A 20,557-nucleotide genomic window follows, 5' to 3' on the forward strand; every position below is an offset into this window, starting at 1 on the left:
AAGTCGAAGAAGCGTTGTCGCTCTTCGCCTTCCCCTAGCCTGTCGCACGACACGGCTGAGGGTGCGGGTGGTGCCACCCCTGCGGCTCCGGCGGAGCCTAAGCAATTGCCGATGGCCTACCCACCTTTTCCGGGTCCATCGGCAACTCCGGCCCAGTTGCAGGACTTCCTGCCTGCCATGGCACGAGTCTTTGGGCTGTCAGGCCCTGTCGGCACTCCTCGGGGTCCAACTAGGGGTCCTCGCTCTTCTGCGTCGTCTGCTCCGGCCCTGACGTCGCCAACTACTCTGGTCTCGATGCTTTTTTGGCGACAAGGCAGACAGTGCGTAGGAGCGTTTTAATGACTCACGGGCTATGGCCAAGTCCTTAGGCCTTTCGGCCATGTGTACTCCTTCTGCTTTTCGCTCCTTTCGTGGCCAAGGAAGGGGTGCCCAAATACGTTTGTTTCAGTGCCACAGGCCTGCGCCGCAACAGTCTCAGTGCAGCCGCAGATGTGGGACCTGCAGAGGAGGGTCACGGGGCCAGCAGGCGGGTCAGTCCACCACCTCCCCGGCCAATACTTCCTCCAAACCTTCCTAGTTTAGTGTTTCAGGCCCAACAAACGCCAGTGGGTGGCAGGATTCGCCATCACCTCCCCCACGGGCGCACCATCGCCTCGGACAGGTGGGTTTTGCAGTTAGTCCCAAGGGGTTACTCCCACCCTTTCGAGACTACCACTCCAGCCATGCCGCCACAGTACCACCGCATGTCGGAGGGTCACTTGACACTTCTCCAGCAGGAAGTTGCGGTCCTCTTAGCCAAGGGGGCCATCAAGCGCGTTCCGATGCCAGAAGTAGGTCGTGGTTGTTACTCCCACTACTTCTTGGTTCTAAAGAAGGACAAGGGCCTGCGGCCCATCTTAGACCTTCGGAGCGACAATCGCTTCCTCCAGAAGGAGAAGTTCAAGATGCTCACACTTACTCAGGTCTTGTGTGCCCTAGACCCGCAAGACTGGATGGTGGCGTTAGACTTGCAGGACGCTTATTTTCATATCCACGTACTGCCGGCCCACCGGCGTTACCTATGGTTCACAGTAGGCCACGAGCACTTTCAGTTCACTGTGCTCCCCTATGGCCTTACCAGTGTCCCTCGGGTGTTCACGAAAGTGATAGCAGTGGTCGCAGCTCATCAGCGCAGATCAGGGGTTTCAGTCTTCCCCTATCTCGACAACTGGTTGTTGAAGGCGGGCTCGCCCCAGGCAGTCGTCTCTCACCTCCAGACTACGGCTGACCTGCACTTGCTGTGGTTCTCCATGTACGTGCCAAAGTCGCACCTGATTCCCTCTCAGAAGCTCCTCTGTATCGGAGCGGTACTGGACACGGCGCAGTTTCGAGTTTATCCTCCCAAACAGCCGGGACATTCGGGCTATGATTCCGATCTTTTGGCCCTTGTCCTGGGTTTCTGTCAGGATGACCATGAGGCAGCTGGGACTCATGGCCTCCTGCATCCTGCTGACCATTCATGCCAGATGGCATATGCGGCCTCTGCAGTGGGACCTGTAGTTCCAGTGGGCGCAGCATCAAGGGGACCTGTCCAAGTACGTCCAGATCTCAGAGGGCACTGCGCAACAGTTGCAGTGGTGGGTCATGAACCAGCATTGGGCCAGTGGCAGATCACTCTCCCTTCTCCAACCAGAGCACACAGTGGTGACGGATGCGTCCCTCCTGGGATGAAGCGGCCACATGGGAGAGGCGGAGATCAGAAGCCTCTGGTCTCTGGCGGAGTCCAGGCTCCATATCAACCTTCTGGAGCTCCAGGCGATCCTTCTTGCACTGAAAGCATTTCTTCCCTCTGTCAAGGGGAGAGTGGGACAGGTGTTCACAGACAACACCACCGCCATGTGGTATTGCAACAAGCAAGGTGTGGTTGGGTAGTGGACCATTGGGTCAGGAGGCTCTGCGTCTCTGGACATGGCTGTAACATCAAGGTATTTCCTTGACGGTTCAATACTTGGCAGGTTCTTTGAACGCCAGGGCAGACAAACTCAGCCGCAGGTGCATGCTGGCTCACGAGTGGCGTCTTCACTCTAAGGTGGCGCAAGGTCATTTTCAACAGTGGGGAGAGCATTGGTTAAATTTATTCGCCACCGAAGAGAACGCGCAATGTCATCACTTCTGCGCATTGGAATTTCCAAGGCGGCACTCGCTCAGGGACGCTTTTCGTCACGAGTGGAGCTGCGGTCTATTGTACACCTTTCCGCCTATACCACTTCTACCCAGAGTTCTGAAGAAGATCAGACGCGACCGGCCCACGTCATTCTTGTGGCCCCGTACTGGGCTCGAAGAGTTTGGTATCCCAAGCTACTCAGTATGAGCATGGATCCCCGATCCGACTGCCTCTTCGGGAGAATCTTCTGTCGCAGCAGCAGGGGACAGTCCTCCACCCGAACCTTTCCAGCCTCCACCTACGTGCGTGGAGATAGAGCAGCGACAGTTGATTCCATTTGGCCTGCCTCCTCAAGTCTGTGATATCATTCTGGCAGCCAGGCGTCCCTCCACTAAATCGGTATATGCCTGCAGGTGGAACAAATTTGTGGCATGGTGCACAGCAAAGGTTGTGGATCCCCTTTCTGCCCCTCTTTCGGAAGTCCTTTTGTTCCTTCTTTCTCTGGCCCAGCAGGGCTCTGCTCTGGGCACTATTAAGGGCTATCTTTCTGCAATTTCGGCCTTTCTCAGGCTCCCTGATCAGCCCTCTCTTTTCAAGTCCCCTGTTGCCAATAGATTCCTCAAAGGCATTACTCACATTTTTCCTCCTATACTGTTTGTGATGCCGCAGTGGGACTTGAATCTGGTTCTTACTTTTTTGATGTGCGCTCCTTTTGAGCTGCTTCATAACTGTCCTTTTCGTTGACTTTGAAGACTGCCTTCCTAGTTGCTATCACCTCCGCTAGGCGCATGAGTGAGCCCTCTAGGCTTTTTCCTGTAAGCCTTCTTTTCTGTCAGTTCATCCGGGTAAGGTTGTGCTTCGCACTCCTCCTTCCTTCTTGCCAAAGGTTGTCACTGCCTTCCAGATCAAGCAAACTATCACCTTGCCCACTTTCTTTCCGCCTCTGCACCCTTTCAGAGAGGAAGAGCGGCTCCACCGTCTGGACCCAAAACGGGCACTCTCATTATACGTCAATCGCACACAACAGTTCCGGGTGGATGACCAGCCCTTTGTTGGCTACGTAGGTGCCAAGAAAAGCCGGGCTGTACACAAGAGGACTTTCTCCCGCTGGGTCGTCTTGTGTATCAATGCGTGTCATTCTCTGGCTAAAAAGGAACCTCCGGTGGGATTACGCACCCATTCTACCAGGGCGACAGCAGCTACTATTGCATTGGGATGTGGTGTCCCACTGCAAGACATCTGTCCGGCATCCACGTGGGCCTCGCTGCACACTTTTACTAAGCATTATTGCCTTGACAGTCAAGTCCGTAGAGACGGCTTCTTTGGACGTTCTGTTCTCCGTGACTTTCTGGCGTGATCTTGGTTCGCAGACCCACCACCAGGGTTGGTATTGCTTGGGTATCTATTCGAAGGTAAGGAATCTATCACTAACGTGTTTCTTTCAGATGAACAAGTTACTTACCTTCGGTAACGAAATATCTGTAAAACATTAGTTAGTGATAGATTCCTTACTGCCCCACCCATCCTCCCCGTTGTGCAGACTGATTTCTAGGGTTAAGGTCATCCCTTTCAGGGCCCTAGTTTCAATTCACCAGTGGTCCGTATCTTGCATGGCCCTGCGTTCCTGGCGCGGAAAGTCCTGTACAGAACTGACGTCGGCGCGTGGGCACGTCTAAGTAGCTCCAGCTACGCCATCTCAGCGAAGCCAACGACGTACGCGGAGCTGCACGACGCCTACCGACGCGCAGGGGTACTGCTGACGAAAACGTTCCGGATCCAGTCTGATGCCTGGGGGTAATTCTAAGGTAAGGAATCTATCACTAACTAATGTTTCTTACAGGTATATCGTTACCGAAGGTAATTAACTTGTTCTTTGGTCAAGGAGGTACTTTGAGTGGTCCAAGTAAAAAGGTGCATGCTCTACAGCAGTGGGAACACAGTCTAAAGTGCCTCAAGTAATGCAGTTAGCACTTGTCATTTAATGTCCATACTTAAATAGCAAACTTTGTGTTGAAATGTGCCAGTACTTGATTTCAGCAGAGAGATACGTTGACTTCAGTGACCGTAGAAAGAGTTGAATTATAAAGACCAAGTACCTCACTTGTTCTGTTTTTAGGTCTCCGCTGCTGACATGTCCTGCTGTTTCCAATGTACATTGAGTGTGCTTTGGTTCAGGTCCTTGCTCATGTTTGGATATGCTTTCTTATCTATCTCAGTTGTCTCCTGTTCGTTTAATGGCTAATCCCCCTGTGTTTGTCTCTTCCAGGAACACAAGTCTCACAGTGTTCTGATTGATTGACATGTACCCTTCAACTGTTAAGATTGATTGATTGATTGCTTGCATTCAGGAAATCATTTCTTCTTTATCCTTTAAGCACGCCACGGGCGTGCATGTGTTTTCTTGCACTGGCCCCAAATGTTATTTCCCCCCTTATTTTTGGCCCTGCCCACTCGATTTCCATGTTGCTTCCCAGCCCCTGTCCTTACCTCATCTATGCTGTCTATATTGCCACTCACACACCCCTCCCCCTAGCTTATTCATTGCACCACTGCCCTCCCCGCTTGTCGGCCCTTTTCACCACCCAATCGTTACTCTTTTTCCTCTCTTTTCAGGAGTTTTCACTCAACACAGTAGGCACCCACCTTAAAATGAGTTTTATTCATTTCAAGATGGTTTCAACAAAAGAACACGCATGGCAAACACAAAGAAATGGGTTTGTAATATTGGAACAAATGCATTCAAACATTGCTGCCATGGATGCAACATCTTTGGGTTTGCTTAGATGAATGTATCCCAAGATGGCCACAGTGGATGTGTAGATTCACTCTGGCCATCTTTCAAAGGGTTTGTTCAAATGCAGTCTGTGTAACAAAGCGTTATAAAATAGCTGATGCTTATTTTTGTGCAATACATTCATGTATGCATGGATACACGAGCATTATCAAAGCCTTTTAGTTTTCATTGCTGAGACCTATTGGCTTTGCCAATACTAGTTTATGTATTTTCTCACGGAAGCAAATCTGCTTCTACCCGTCCTAAGCAACATTAACTATTTCCATTTCACTTAATTTTCCTCTGTGACATAAAATATTTGGAATAATTATTTATAAACACTGGATTTCTTGATTTTCCGATTGAGGTGAAACAGTTACCCTCACAGATATTTACCTTCTGAATTATATATTTAAGCGAGTCACCTCACATATTTCACATACACTGTCGTCCTTCCAGCTTCAGTTTCTTCTCAACTAAGTACACTGAATGATAATTAGTTTGCAGGATGAAAGAACCGGTTTCACACTTGCAGAAGAGAGGGGAGGAGATGAGCATAATGAACAAGCGTTGACAAAGCCACTAGATTTGGCTTTTGTGCACACAGCCATCCATGCAATTATACAACAGATCCCTTAGACACCCATGTCTGCAGCTACGTGCATCTTGGCACGCAGCACACAACTACTAAAAAAATTCAAGAGGATATTTCTGTGCCCTCCCTTTCATCATTGTTACATTCAAAATAGTATCCCTTCTCCTATGCTATCCCTGATGAATCATTAGTTATCCATCACAAAAAACCTATGAGGCCCCTTTCTTATTTGACGTTAGCCCAGGTTCTGATGAACACAGAAAAAATGACTTTTTCATCCATCTAACCAAAGTACACTCAGCATTATACCAGAATGTAGTATTAAAAATGCATAAAGGTGGATCACTGACACTTTTGTTCAGAGACAAAAAAATGAGGAGAAATCAAGTCATTGAACAAGAAGCAGGCAAACGAGTTTGGCAATAAAGCCAACTAATGGTAAACGAAGAGCAGGCTTTAAGCCCTCTGTAAGTTTTTGATATGTCCACAATGGTTTGCGCTGTCTGGTAGGTGAGACTTATTCAAGGGGTATTGCCGCTGCCTCAGATTTAGTCTGTTACCTGATTCTATGTGACTCTTACTCACTAGATAGACACTGTTTAGTGAAGGAGCACACATTTGGGCATGTACTGGTGATAATGACTTAAGCAGTTGTCACAATTCATAAGGCTGCATTTTTACTAGACACATAATTGCTGCGAACCCTTAATACCAGCTCTTGACACTTGGGCCCCCATTAGGATGGCGTGCGGACATCCCATCGGTAAAAGGGCCCAATGTATGCATTAGGATGCGCCCGCCACAGTGGCGGGCACATCCCTCATTTTTAACATTGTGGCGGGCGGTGCTCACTGCACCTCCCGCCACAATGTTAAAAATGTATGCATGCATTTGCATACAGGAAGCGGCAGGCACCGCGCGGTGCCTGCTGCTTCGTGTATGCAATCCGCCCGACATCCTAATGGGCCCCTGAGTGTTTTAGATGTAAAACATGTAACTTTACACTCAAACTAAACTTGTCTTCCTAAACGGAGACATGTACTACACAACACCCACCGCTACCAGCCCTAAAATTCATTCCTCCGCCGGAATCCCTTTTCAAGATCTCCATTGAATAACATTCCTCCATACACAGTCTCTTATTAAAAATAAATACACATTTTTGGAATTTCTAGAATGTCACTCTCCAGATATTACATTTGCTACAGAAATCTGGGCGGATCTCACATCGGTCCCTGATTTACGAATTGCCATTCCAGTGGGCTAAAGTGTTTTTAGACTGGACCGGCCTGCTAAACACGGGGGTGGGCGCTCAGTTTAAAGCATCATCTGAGCCTATTATTCATCTAGACTATGAAGCTCTTATGTTTAATTTTAAATTGAACAATGCAGTCACCTTCAATGGTGTCTAATCTATCGCCCCGCCTTCCCACCACCCCCGGGCCCAAAGTAAAATTCATCCATACCTCAATCAAGTTCACTGAATCCTGTATGGATCTCCCTAACTTTACAATCCTTGGACATTTAATGTTCACTTAGGCATCTCAGATAGTTGACGGCCTGCTTAGTTTTGAACCTACTAAATTAATGTAGTAACCCTTCTGGCAAATCACACCCTCGATGGTATTTTTATTAGTAATAGTGAGCAAAGTTTTGAGAAAATCCTGCCCCTCTGTGGACTGACCACAAAGCATTGTTTCTCTCGCTCAAGTCCCTACCAATATCAGTCGGAGCCCTATCGTATCTACCTGAACTAAATTCTGTTTTTGGAAATAAATAGACAATTCATGATAAGTGTTGGACCCGGCCTCGTGGCGTGGTCCCACTTCTTCCGCATAGCGGGCCCTGGACAGCATCGACCCCTGTCCTCTGACCTAAAGCTATCCCCTCCAACCTTCACGAGAGCCGCCACCCTTGGCGACCCCCGGCTCTCCCCCTCGGGAGCCCGGCGACCCCTGCTCGCCCCACTCTGCGGATCCGACCCCAATTCCGGCCCCCCATTTCAGGACCCGACTCCATCTTGGACCCTCCACGTCCGGACCACGTGGCCTCGGCCCGACCTCGGCCACAGCCCCAGCGAAGCCCCGGCATCGAGGCACCAAGATCCAACCAGGTGGTAAAGCGGCCACTTGGCGGATCCAGGAGGAGGGGAGTTTCGATGGGCCTCCAGCCGTCCCCGGACGCCTGGTTTCGCTCGCCCACCGTCCTCCCTGGGCGCTGGCTCCACCCCCCTGCTGGGTGTCAGGACACTCTCATCCCGCCCCACCTGATCCCCAGGCACGAGGGTCCGGACATCAAAGGACTCCAAACCTATATCTGGGGCAGCTCTGGGATGGGTCAGCAGTTGTATCCTGGAGTCGAGAGCCCTGCTGACGCTGTCGCGGCTGAGCCGGAGAAGAACTCGCTACTTTGAACCCTGAACCCATCTTTGGAGTCCTGCTGGCGCTGCCGCGGCCCAACCTCGCTGAAACCATCTTCGGAGCCTGCTGGCGCTGCCGCGGCCCAACCTCGCTGAAACCATCTTCAGAGCCTGCTGGCGCTGCCGCGGCCCAACCTCGCTGAAACCATCTTCGGAGCCTGCTGGCGCTGCCGCAGCCCAACCTCGCTGAAACCATCTTCGGAGCCTGCTGGCGCTGCCGCGGCCCAAACCTCGCGGAGCCCCCCAGCTCGAGGATTGAGAGCGGAGTATAGGGTATCCCTGTGCCAGACTGGTATTAAGACTGTCCCGCTACCCCTTTCCCTCCAGTTACCGAGACTCTAAGGATCCCTCGATCCGTTTGTACATATTACCGAAAGAACCAATCGTTAGTGTTGATAAAGATTCTAAGAAGTACTCTCTTGTGTGGGGTCCCTTTGGAGTGGTGTGATTACTCTACTGTGACGATTCTAGGAGAGGGCCCTCACCCAGGAGGCCTCTCGACGGCGCTCGGCCAATTCCATCAGGAGAGGTGGGCCTCGGGGTGGTCAGTCAGACATCTTCTGCCTCCCCAGGGACTGCCTTTCTAACAATAAGATGTCCTCTACCCCTTGGTATTCAAACGCACTAAAATATTAAAACAAAAATGTAAACATCAGGAAAATGGAGATTAAACTGTTGCCCAAATGAAAAACACTAATACAAGCTACTAATCTGCAACTATAACTCCATGATCATGACAGAAAAATTCAGATATTTTACAGATAAAAATAATTTCACTAAAAACTCCTATAAAAAGTTATATAAAACAGTGACAACACTGTCCAACTGCAATACTGATAACACTATAGACTCCAGCTAAACCCTGTGCAATTAACTGTCCAAATGTTTTCAATCAAAGGTTAATGTAATCTTCAATGTATTTACTTCCAATCTGAATGGCAAGCCCTCCAAGTACAGAAGTGATAGGCCGTATGCTATATTGAATATATTTTTAGCATTCTCCCCTCTCACCAGTGATATGATTCTATGTCAAGACCGAAGGCTTCGGATTATGCTATACTTCACTTTAATTTTCATAGCAGCCAATTTTAATAACCCCAACAAAACCACATTTCCTTAAGTCCAGGGAAATTGGAGAAACAGACAAGCACATCCATGAACAGCATTGTTCAATCAGAATCCAGGATATAGCCCCTCTTCAGCGTCCTGGTCTTCCTCTTTTTTTGCTGCTCGCAGCAACAGATGACTGTTACCCTTTTTTCCATAACACTTTGATCTTTGAATATTGTTTTTTGACGTGTTAATGTTGTCAATGCTGTTGTTTTATTATGCGGTAATCGCGGGGCCGCTTGCCAGTCCTATGTGATTCTGGTCTGCACTTTGGCAGGATGCCTGTTTAATGTTTTGGTGACAGTTGCGGGACCATTTTCCGGTCCTACCTGACATTTTATTATCCTGGTGTGTTTTTGCTTTTCCTGGTTTATAGATACAGCGGGCAGTCGTGCGTCCGCTTGCGGCCGCAATGCGACTTGAGGAATGTAATGTGTACCCTGTGGCGGGGTGCGTTGAACACCTCCAGCCACTAGGTGGCGCTGCATGAGCACGCCCCCTCGATGGTTGATGGCGCGCGGAGTTCGGATTGCCCTGTCAGAATCCGATTCTGCCTTCCATAGCCTCCGCCAGCCCCTGAAGGGAGACGCCCTCGTGGAGGGTTGGTACAAGCTGTTCAACCTGCTTTATTCTGACGTCCTGTTCGGTGCATGTGTATGTATATATCTTTTTTCAATCAGGATCGAAGTTTGGCCTGCAAGGGACATGCTCCCAGGAGAGGTCTTTGGGCCTTATTGATGATGTATCAAAATGATTTTGGCATAAGGCAGGGTCCCAGGGGCATTGATCTCTTTGGAGATAGGGGCTGCACCCTATACACATTACCAATTGCTGGTCCCCAGCAACCATAAAGCAGTTTTTTCATCAGAACTGCTGGAGGTAGTCAGCTGCCCCACCAACCTTAAGCAGGGTGCGGTTGGCAGCATTAACAGCCCTAGTTTCAGTGGTTTAACTGAGTTTGTGAGGAATGTCCGACCAGGCAGACATGCAGTGGGACAAGGATCCCTTAGCCCAAATTCCTTGGGACGATGATTTTTTTGACGTGGTGGCCTCGTCAATTTATAGAGCTATGGAGGAGGTAATGGCCCCCATGGAGGAACATTTAGCGCAGCAGATTGTGTTTGACTACGCTAAGGGAGCTCTGCCTGCGACACATGCCCCTAGTAACCCGCAAGCTGCACAGGGGAGGAGCCAGCCCCAGCCAAGCACCCCAAGGTGGACGGTGTGGACCAGGATGCTTTTGCATGCTTGTGGGAAGCGTTCCCTGCCCATAACCAGTCCTTGGCAGACCGCCCCACCTCCCCCCATATCCTATCTGCCTCCGCCAGCGAGCAAGGGGCTGGAGATGATGCCCAAGAGGATACAGATGAGGAGGCCGGTCCATCCAGGCCAATGACGTCCGGCAACAACCCCTGGGCCTATTGACACTCAAGGGGTGGGAGACAGCTCTGACATGTTGGATCCGGAGTTAATTGTACACCCTCGGTCGTCTGAATGCGCGCCATCCTTGAAGGTGGCGAGCTACTTGGCTAGCAAGATTCGGTCTCCCATGGGGAAAGCGGCTCGTAGCCGCCTCCGGACTGAGTGCCATCGGCCCTCCCTAGATGGTAAAGTTGCCCAGACCCCTGAAATGGATCCCAGAATGGCCATGTTCTTGGCCAAGTTTATTAAGGACCCTATATAAGAACGCATAATAATAATAATAAGAAGAAGGGTATAGACAAGTCCTGGAGGGTGTGCCAGGATAAGCTTTTGATGCCCTGGTTCTGCTAACTATGATCCTGGACATTGCCGAAGATGCCATGGCCTCGGGGGCCCTAATATCTCCAGAGGCCCTTTCAGGTTGGGCACAGCGAGCAGTGGTGTTCCTAGGGAACACCAACTGTGCGCTCTCTATGGAGCGGTGGCGTTCCATCCTTATCAAGGTGGACCCAAAGTTGGGGGACCTGGACGATTCTGAAGCCTGAGAAGGTGGCCCAGGTTGTTGGTTTGTTTAGCGAGCCTTTTATCAAAGAACTTGGTAAATGCATTCACGTCCCTTAATAAGGCTCAGTCCTCTATCAAGAGGGTTTTCTCTTCCCGGGTATTCCGTGGGGGGCGGTCGAGGCAGGAGCCGCACGACCGGCCATGCCCCCCCAAACTTCAGAGGGCAAGGCTCCAAGCGGGGGCAGAATCAAGATCAAGCGCGCTATCACAACTTCTACCCCTCCCGTGGACTAAGATCAAGAGGTCGGGGCTTCAGAGGTGGCACCAACGCCTCTAGCGCCAATAAGTGCTTCCGCCTCTTCTCTTGTGCAAGTGGGAGGCCGTTTGGCCAGGTTTGTGCATGTGTGGGAAACCACCACGAGCGATGCTTGGGTGTTACAGACAGTCTGAGGTTTTCAAATAGAATTCTGCGGCATTCCCAGTCAAGAGAGCAGACCCAAGCCTTTCCAATTCTCGCGGCTAGAGGCGGAACTGATCGATGTGAAGGTCTCCTCCCTCCTCGCCGTAAGGCTTCAGCAACAACATGTTTTTGGTAGACAAGGCAGATGAGGGGGCAGCGTCCTGTGCTGAATCTCTGCGAGTTTAACGAGTGGTTGGTTTGCTGCCATTTCAAAATGGAGGGTATCCACCTCTTGAGGGACGTTTTACGCCCTGCGGAATGGATGGTCCACTTGGACTTAAAAGATGCTTACTTGGCTATCCCGAGTTTTCCACCACACACAAAATTCCTGCAGTTTCTTTGGCGCCAGCGGGTGTTCCAGTGTACCACTCTGCCTTTCGAGCATTCCTCCGCTCCTTGGTGCTTCACAAAGGTGCTGAGACCAGTGGTGGAGCACCTTCGAGCTCGAGGGACACGCCTCATTGTTTACCTGAAGACATGCTTCTTTTGGCGCAAGACCCCCCACTGTTGCTAGAACAGTTGCAGAAAGGCGGTAAGCCTGTTAGAGAGGCTGGGGTTTGTCATAAACACCAAGAATTCGCTGTTGGTTCCGGCTCTGAAGGTTGCGTTCTTGGTTTTCGTGATGGACTCTATTGAGGCAACTCTATGCCTTCCCTCAAACCGTCACGAGCTGCACCGGACATTGGCCAAAGAGAGAGTGCCCCTCCGTCAGTTTGCCGCGTGGTGGAACTTCTGTCAGCCTCCATCCATGCCATTTTTCCAGGCCCATTGCACTATTGGGCACTACAGCAGCTGAAAGCGAGACACTTGTGGAAGGGACTTCCTTACTCTCATCCAGTGCCCTGTCCGACGAGGCTCAGGAGGAAATTCGCTGGTGGCCCACTCATATGGAGGCATGGAATGACTTGGCAATTTCCGACTCTACCCCAGACCTAGTTATTGAGTGTGACGCAAGCAGGTCGGGCTGGGGCGCCAGACGTGGGGATTTTTCCACAGGAGGGTCTTGGTCACTGCAGGAGCAGGCTCTGCCTTTCTATTGTTTGATGCTTTTAGGGTGTTCCTTCGCTGTCTGGCTGGCCCAGAGACCAGGTTAAATCGTGTGTCCTTCTGAAGTTGGCCAATGTCTCGGCAGTCAGGTACTTAAATCACTTGGGTGGCACTCGGTCAAAGGTTCTCTCTGACCTAGCAACAAGCCTTTGGCAGTTCTGTCTCGATCACCAGATTTCGTTGACAGCGGAATATTTCCCTGCACAGGAGAATAAGGTTACAGATTGGCACTCGCAAAACTTTCGGGATTCCATTCTTTATAAGTTGCACCCTGAGGTTTTCGCCATGGTGCAGAACCTTTGGGGTCCTTTTTCAGTGGATTTTTTTGCCTCCAGACTGGATCATCAGGTGGCCCTGTTCTTCAGCTGGAGGCCGGATCCTCTGGCGATGGCAACTGACGTTTTCCTGCAGGATTGGGCGCTGGAGCAGGCTTATGCATTCCCACGCTTTGCGATAATCATAAGAGCATCGGCGCAGATCAGGCGGCAGTGGGCGGAGGTGGTTCTCATCACCCTGATTTGGAGGTCGCAAGTTTGATTTCTAGTTCTACTGGAACTTTCTTGGGATTTTCCAATCCGTCTCCCCCAATTTCCAGAGCTGCTTCTCAAGCTGTATCAGGTTCCGCATCTGATGGTGCTGAACGGCTCCCTACACCTGGTGGCGTGGAGGACTACAGGGGTAGATGGTCGATCCCAGGCCTTTCCATGTATGCTTAAGACCTCTTATCCAATTTGGTCGCGGTTGGTGGTATTAGTTCCAGGTATAGGCGCCAAAAAGGAAAGTACACCTGTGTTATTAACAACGAATAGTTATTTGGATGGTGCTAAAAGGAGAAGAGAACCACACTCTCTCTTCTAATTCGGCTAGGGCCACACAAGACTGAAACTCCTTAGCACACGTTAGATAATTCAGAATATGTATATATAATTTTCATCATACAACACAATACATTCTTAAATAATTAGGTCCTTATTAGTCAAGGTGTTCTTTGGTGTTGTTTAATTTCTGGATACGTCACAGCCAACACGTGTTTCGTCGTAATGGGAATGTAACCCACGACTTTCTCAAGGCTGTTAGGCAAAGAAAATGAACATTATCACTCTGATGTTCCATCAATCATTTGATATAATGTACATTTGTGTGCATTAAGATACTTCAAATGTATTTAACCTTGGTGCAATGATATGGTGGTGTTCTACATTTAACCGATTAGTGTACAGTACATTCATTAGTGTCATCTAATGATGATTATTTACACACTGTGCAACTTGTGATTAACATAGATTTCATCTGTTAACCCGAAGGTCTATGACCCATTTCAAGACAAATGGAGAAACCAGTGTTTTGAGTGTTTTACCGTGTGGTACAGATATCCGCATGCAGAAAGGATAGTGCTTTTAGATATTCTGTCAATTTAGTGTTGTCATGCATAGTGTGGGAAATATTAGAGATACCTAGTCTTCTTAGTGATGCTGTTTCTGTTTCAAGGGAAAATGCACAGAAATTAGGAGAACCCCCAATTGATATGCAGGCATATTTACAGTCCAGGTTATTTATTTAGTTCCGTGTTCTATGTACTTACAGTAGTTGAGGTGATATTTCCAACCCTCAAGGGGTTCTGTTAGGGGACCTTGTTCGTATCGAGCGGTTCTTGGTACAGTATTCTGTATTTAGGTATTCACAAAGGCAGCTGTAATTTAATAGTATGTCCAGTTATAATTCTATTTACTATGTTTTCATTCCATACAATTTCTTGTTTGAATCGGTTCTTAATTAAAAACCTCATCTATAATGTTTATTCTATTGATAGTGTCATTCTAAGAAAAAAGTACAATTGTCTAGTGATTGGCTTACTGGTAGTTAGTAAACTCCAGTTACAGATGCTCACGCCACATTATCATTGTATTATTTATTGGATCTAAAAATATTGCCACCATAGACATATATGTAATACCATTCTAGTAGCGGTTGTTAGCTTCTGCTATATAAATCTATGAGAAGCGAGGGATATCGGCGGCACCATAATTTGCATTAATTCCTGGTTCAAAGTTATCTTGTTCACTTATAAACACGTGCTTTGTAACTTGCTCGTAAAAAATCCACTTGTATAGTGGCAAAGGGAGGCGGCTACATCTGGGCAACAGCATCGCGTTTTTGCTGAAATGGCACCACGAGTCTAAGTGACTTAAAAGGGCGGGTAAGCCTGATCCCTAGTAGCGCGTTTGTACTAGTAGTGTGCCATAAATCTAAGTCTTTTACCAAAGCTAGCGCTTTACTCTAGAGTTTTTTCGTAGCAAAATTCAGCGTTTTCTTACCTTTCGCTGTTAAATCTAGTTCGCGGACTCCGTCCCCTCTGCTCAGTGTAGGAAGCAGTATCTCTCTCCTGTGGTAACTTTCTATTATTCACTTGTAATTGGCTTGCTGTAGCACGTGATTGCGGGTACTTCCGGTTTACCGGGTTAGTATGTGGCTATTGATTTGCTGGCTTAAAGTTGGTATTTGTGGCGGCCATCTTATCATATCTTGTATTTCTACTATCTTTGGGGGGCCAAGTAATGAAAACCGATCAGTTTAAAGTATCCTACTGTTACGCCCAGTAGTATATTTGTTAGTGAGTAGTGATTTAAAAATTATTAGTTACGAGTCTCATAATAAACGAGTTTCTACTTAGTTAATTTACTCCTATTTTTATTATTATTCTTCAGAATCTTTATGATATCCTTTGTTTGTGAATATATATATATAGTGTTTCAGCATTATTTTAGTTTATGTCCCCAGTTTTCGGAAAGCCTCATATATGGTGACTGTGATGCTAACCTTCGTTGTTTTGTTTATGGGATTGAGATAATATATCTTGGTGCTATTGTGATTTGTGACATAGTGAAGTTGGTTTGTGAGGTCACGTGTAGATTTTAACTTCAGAAACGTACAATGATAGTGTAGTGTTACCATGCAAATATTTGTAGCGTTCTAACGATAGGTCATATTTCTATAAGTATTGTGACGCTATGGTTTCTCCACTCAAAATTGGGACAGAACATATAGATAAAACTAACCGGTGATTAGACCATCATGAGGATAAAAACATACAGTACAGGCTTATTTCATACATTTGAATACTGTTTCTTTTGTTATTTATCATTACTTTTAGTCTAATACTATTCATTTCCTCTCTGGGCACTTTTGCACTTGTTTCTTGCAGCATCTTACATGGGTTAGTTTAAGTACCCAGAAAGTAATGAAGCTCATGGTCAATGTTGAGCCCTAGGTCCACACTTCTCAGAGTTTGTATCCAAGTTGCCTCCCTCCTTCTCAGTGCCAACTCCCTGTTACCCCCCCTTGGGTGGGTGGGTACATGTTCAAAGCCATAATATTGGAATGAGTGGTTTGATGTTTGTGCAGGACAAATGGACATATGTGCAGCTACTGGGTAGCGCATGTCTCCCTGTTTCACTGCCCTGATGTGTTCATTTATTCTGTCTCTCATTGGTCTTTTAGTGCTTCCTATGTATCTTTTGCCGCATTTACAGTCAAGTGCGTACACCACAAATTTGGTAAGACAGTTTATAGTAGTACGGATGCTGTATTTTTTGCCATTTGGTCCATCAAACTCCTTTCTTTTTTTATAAGCCCATTTGCAGGCTATACATTGACCACAGCTAAAAAATCCTAGTTCTGTGAGCCAGTTGGTCCTAGTTGCGCTAGTCGGATAGCTCGGGCTTAATATATTCCTCAGTGTTGTGCCTTTTCTATAAGTTAGTGTAGGCCTCTCTGTTATGTATTTAGTCAGTGTTGCGTCCTTCTTAAGGAGGTGCCAGTGTTTGTTAAGGCTTTTGCGCAGGACTGTGGACCAATTGTTGTATCCCGTTACTAGTCTGATCTTGTCTTCTTGTTTCTGTTGTTTGGTCTTTTCTTTAAGTGTGTCCATTCTTGTGATTCCATCTATTCTATTTACTGCCTTTAGTAATTGTTTCTTGTTGTATCCTCTGTTAAGAAATCTTTGGACCACCCCTTTTTTTTGGTCCTCGAATTCCTTATCCTTGCTGCAATTACGGCGTGTTCTAACCAGCTCCCCATAGGGGATTGCTCTTTTTTGGTGTTCAGGGTGTGCACTTGTTGCGTGCAGTAAAGCATTGCAAGCTGTGCTTTTCCTGTAGAGTCTGCTTTGTATTGTTTTATTCTCTATGTAAAGTTCAATATCTAGGAATGGGAGTTTGGTGTTACTATATTCCATAGTGAACTTTATGTTTTGGTCATTGTCATTTAAAAATTGGTGAAATTAATGTAGCTTCTCTGGTGTGCCTGTCCAGATCATGATACAGTCATCAATGTACCTTCCCCAGAACAGTATGTCATTATTCCATTCGGAGGCTTGTGGGCAGCAACAACATTGATCAATTCTTTAAATCAGTGTCAGAAGATTTAGACAGACACCACTCAACAAACAGGGCAACACACACACACCGAGATAACCTATCCATTGGTGAGAGAAAAGCACTCCTAGAACTAAGCCAGAACAAAGACCTGACGATAAGAGAGGCAGACAAAGGAGGCAACATGGTGATAATGCGAACTAATGACTATGAAAATGAGATCCTCACCCAACTACACGATACCGAATGTTATGAGGAAATAAAAACAAACCCGATATGGAGACTAACAGAGTATATCAACACTCAGTTAAAAAAATGGCATGGGATGGACTTAATTAATGATAACGAACTAGCTTATCTGAAAACTGACCGACCCAGATACCCATGCATATACACAGTTCCCAAGGTACACAAACCCCATATTTTCCCTCCAGGCAGACCGATAATATCGGGCATCGGAGGTCCAACCGAAAAGATATCGGAGTATGTGGACATCTTTTTAAAACCTCTAGTATTGAACCTACCATCCTATATTAGAGACACCAAACATATCTTAGGGACCATGGCAGATCTACCATGGGAAGACAACATGTTGCTAGTCACATTAGACGTAGTCTCCTTATACACCTGCATCAAAAGGGACATAGGACTAAATGCTGTAAGAAGAATGTTATCCAAACGACCTGCCAGTGCTTGGTCACACACTGAAATGATACTGGAAATGGTTGAAACCATACTAGACAATAACGTCTTCCTATACAGAGACAAATGGTACAGGCAAAAACAGGGAGTGGCTATGGGTTCCAGATTCTCGCCCTCATATGCCAACCTAGTAATGGAAAGGTTTGAGGAGACGAGGGTCTGGGGCCCACAAGCCTCCAAATGGAATAATGACATACTGTTCTGGGGAAGGTACATTGATGACTGTATCATGATCTGGACAGGCACACCAGAGAAGCTACATGAATTTCACCAATTTTTAAATGACAATGACCAAAACATAAAGTTCACTATGGAATATAGTAACACCAAACTCCCATTCCTAGATATTGAACTTTACATAGAGAATAAAACAATACAAAGCAGACTCTACAGGAAAAGCACAGCTTGCAATGCTTTACTGCACGCAACAAGTGCACACCCTGAACACCAAAAAAGAGCAATCCCCTATGGGGAGCTGGTTAGAACACGCCGTAATTGCAGCAAGGATAAGGAATTCGAGGACCAAAAAAAAGGGGTGGTCCAAAGATTTCTTAACAGAGGATACAACAAGAAACAATTACTAAAGGCAGTAAATAGAATAGATGGAATCACAAGAATGGACACACTTAAAGAAAAGACCAAACAACAGAAACAAGAAGACAAGATCAGACTAGTAACGGGATACAACAATTGGTCCACAGTCCTGCGCAAAAGCCTTAACAAACACTGGCACCTCCTTAAGAAGGACGCAACACTGACTAAATACATAACAGAGAGGCCTACACTAACTTATAGAAAAGGCACAACACTGAGGAATATATTAAGCCCGAGCTATCCGACTAGCGCAACTAGGACCAACTGGCTCACAGAACTAGGATTTTTTAGCTGTGGTCAATGTATAGCCTGCAAATGGGCTTATAAAAAAAGAAAGGAGTTTGATGGACCAAATGGCAAAAAATACAGCATCCGTACTACTATAAACTGTCTTACCAAATTTGTGGTGTACGCACTTGACTGTAAATGCGGCAAAAGATACACAGGAAGCACTAAAAGACCAATGAGAGACAGAATAAATGAACACATCAGGGCAGTGAAACAGGGAGACATGCGCTACCCAGTAGCTGCACATATGTCCATTTGTCCTGCACAAACATCAAACCACTCATTCCAATATTATGGCTTTGAACATGTACCCACCCACCCAAGGGGGGGTAACAGGGAGTTGGCACTGAGAAGGAGGGAGGCAACTTGGATACAAACTCTGAGAAGTGTGGACCTAGGGCTCAACATTGACCATGAGCTTCATTACTTTCTGGGTACTTAAACTAACCCATGTAAGATGCTGCAAGAAACAAGTGCAAAAGTGCCCAGAGAGGAAATGAATAGTATTAGACTAAAAGTAATGATAAATAACAAAAGAAACAGTATTCAAATGTATGAAATAAGCCTGTACTGTATGTTTTTATCCTCATGATGGTCTAATCACCGGTTAGTTTTATCTATATGTTCTGTCCCAATTTTGAGTGGAGAAACCATAGCGTCACAATACTTATAGAAATATGACCTATCGTTAGAACGCTACAAATATTTGCATGGTAACACTACACTATCATTGTACGTTTCTGAAGTTAAAATCTACACGTGACCTCACAAACCAACTTCACTATGTCACAAATCACAATAGCACCAAGATATATTATCTCAATCCCATAAACAAAACAACGAAGGTTAGCATCACAGTCACCATATATGAGGCTTTCCGAAAACTGGGGACATAAACTAAAATAATGCTGAAACACTATATATATATATTCACAAACAAAGGATATCATAAAGATTCTGAAGAATAATAATAAAAATAGGAGTAAATTAACTAAGTAGAAACTCGTTTATTATGAGACTCGTAACTAATAATTTTTAAATCACTACTCACTAACAAATATACTACTGGGCGTAACAGTAGGATACTTTAAACTGATCGGTTTTCATTACTTGGCCCCCCAAAGATAGTAGAAATACAAGATATGATAAGATGGCCGCCACAAATACCAACTTTAAGCCAGCAAATCAATAGCCACATACTAACCCGGTAAACCGGAAGTACCCGCAATCACGTGCTACAGCAAGCCAATTACAAGTGAATAATAGAAAGTTACCACAGGAGAGAGATACTGCTTCCTACACTGAGCAGAGGGGACGGAGTCCGCGAACTAGATTTAACAGCGAAAGGTAAGAAAACGCTGAATTTTGCTACGAAAAAACTCTGAGTAAAGCGCTAGCTTTGGTAAAAGACTTAGATTTATGGCACACTACTAGTACAAACGCGCTACTAGGGATCAGGCTTACCCGCCCTTTTAAGTCACTTAGACTCGTGGTGCCATTTCAGCAAAAACACGATGCTGTTGCCCAGATGTAGCCGCCTCCCTTTGCCACTATACAAGTGGATTTTTTACGAGCAAGTTACAAAGCACGTGTTTATAAGTGAACAAGATAACTTTGAACCAGGAATTAATGCAAATTATGGTGCCGCCGATATCCCTCGCTTCTCATAGATTTATATAGCAGAAGCTAACAACCGCTACTAGAATGGTATTACATATATGTCTATGGTGGCAATATTTTTAGATCCAATAAATAATACAATGATAATGTGGCGTGAGCATCTGTAACTGGAGTTTACTAACTACCAGTAAGCCAATCACTAGACAATTGTACTTTTTTCTTAGAATGACACTATCAATAGAATAAACATTATAGATGAGGTTTTTAATTAAGAACCGATTCAAACAAGAAATTGTATGGAATGAAAACATACTAAATAGAATTATAACTGGACATACTATTAAATTACAGCTGCCTTTGTGAATACCTAAATACAGAATACTGTACCAAGAACCGCTCGATACGAACAAGGTCCCCTAACAGAACCCCTTGAGGGTTGGAAATATCACCTCAACTACTGTAAGTACATAGAACACGGAACTAAATAAATAACCTGGACTGTAAATA

At 46.3% G+C, this 20,557-nt stretch overlaps 1 protein-coding gene across 3 annotated transcripts in view; it reads left to right on the forward strand.

Moving 5' to 3' along the window:
* TPST2 (tyrosylprotein sulfotransferase 2) overlaps positions 1–20,557 on the forward strand; it is a 423,271-nt gene that overhangs the window by 325,456 nt on the left and 77,258 nt on the right. The window lies entirely within an intron of this gene.

Source organism: Lissotriton helveticus, chromosome 11 (genome assembly GCF_964261635.1).
Source record: "Lissotriton helveticus chromosome 11, aLisHel1.1, whole genome shotgun sequence".
In the NCBI taxonomy this organism is placed as follows: domain Eukaryota; kingdom Metazoa; phylum Chordata; class Amphibia; order Caudata; family Salamandridae; genus Lissotriton; species Lissotriton helveticus.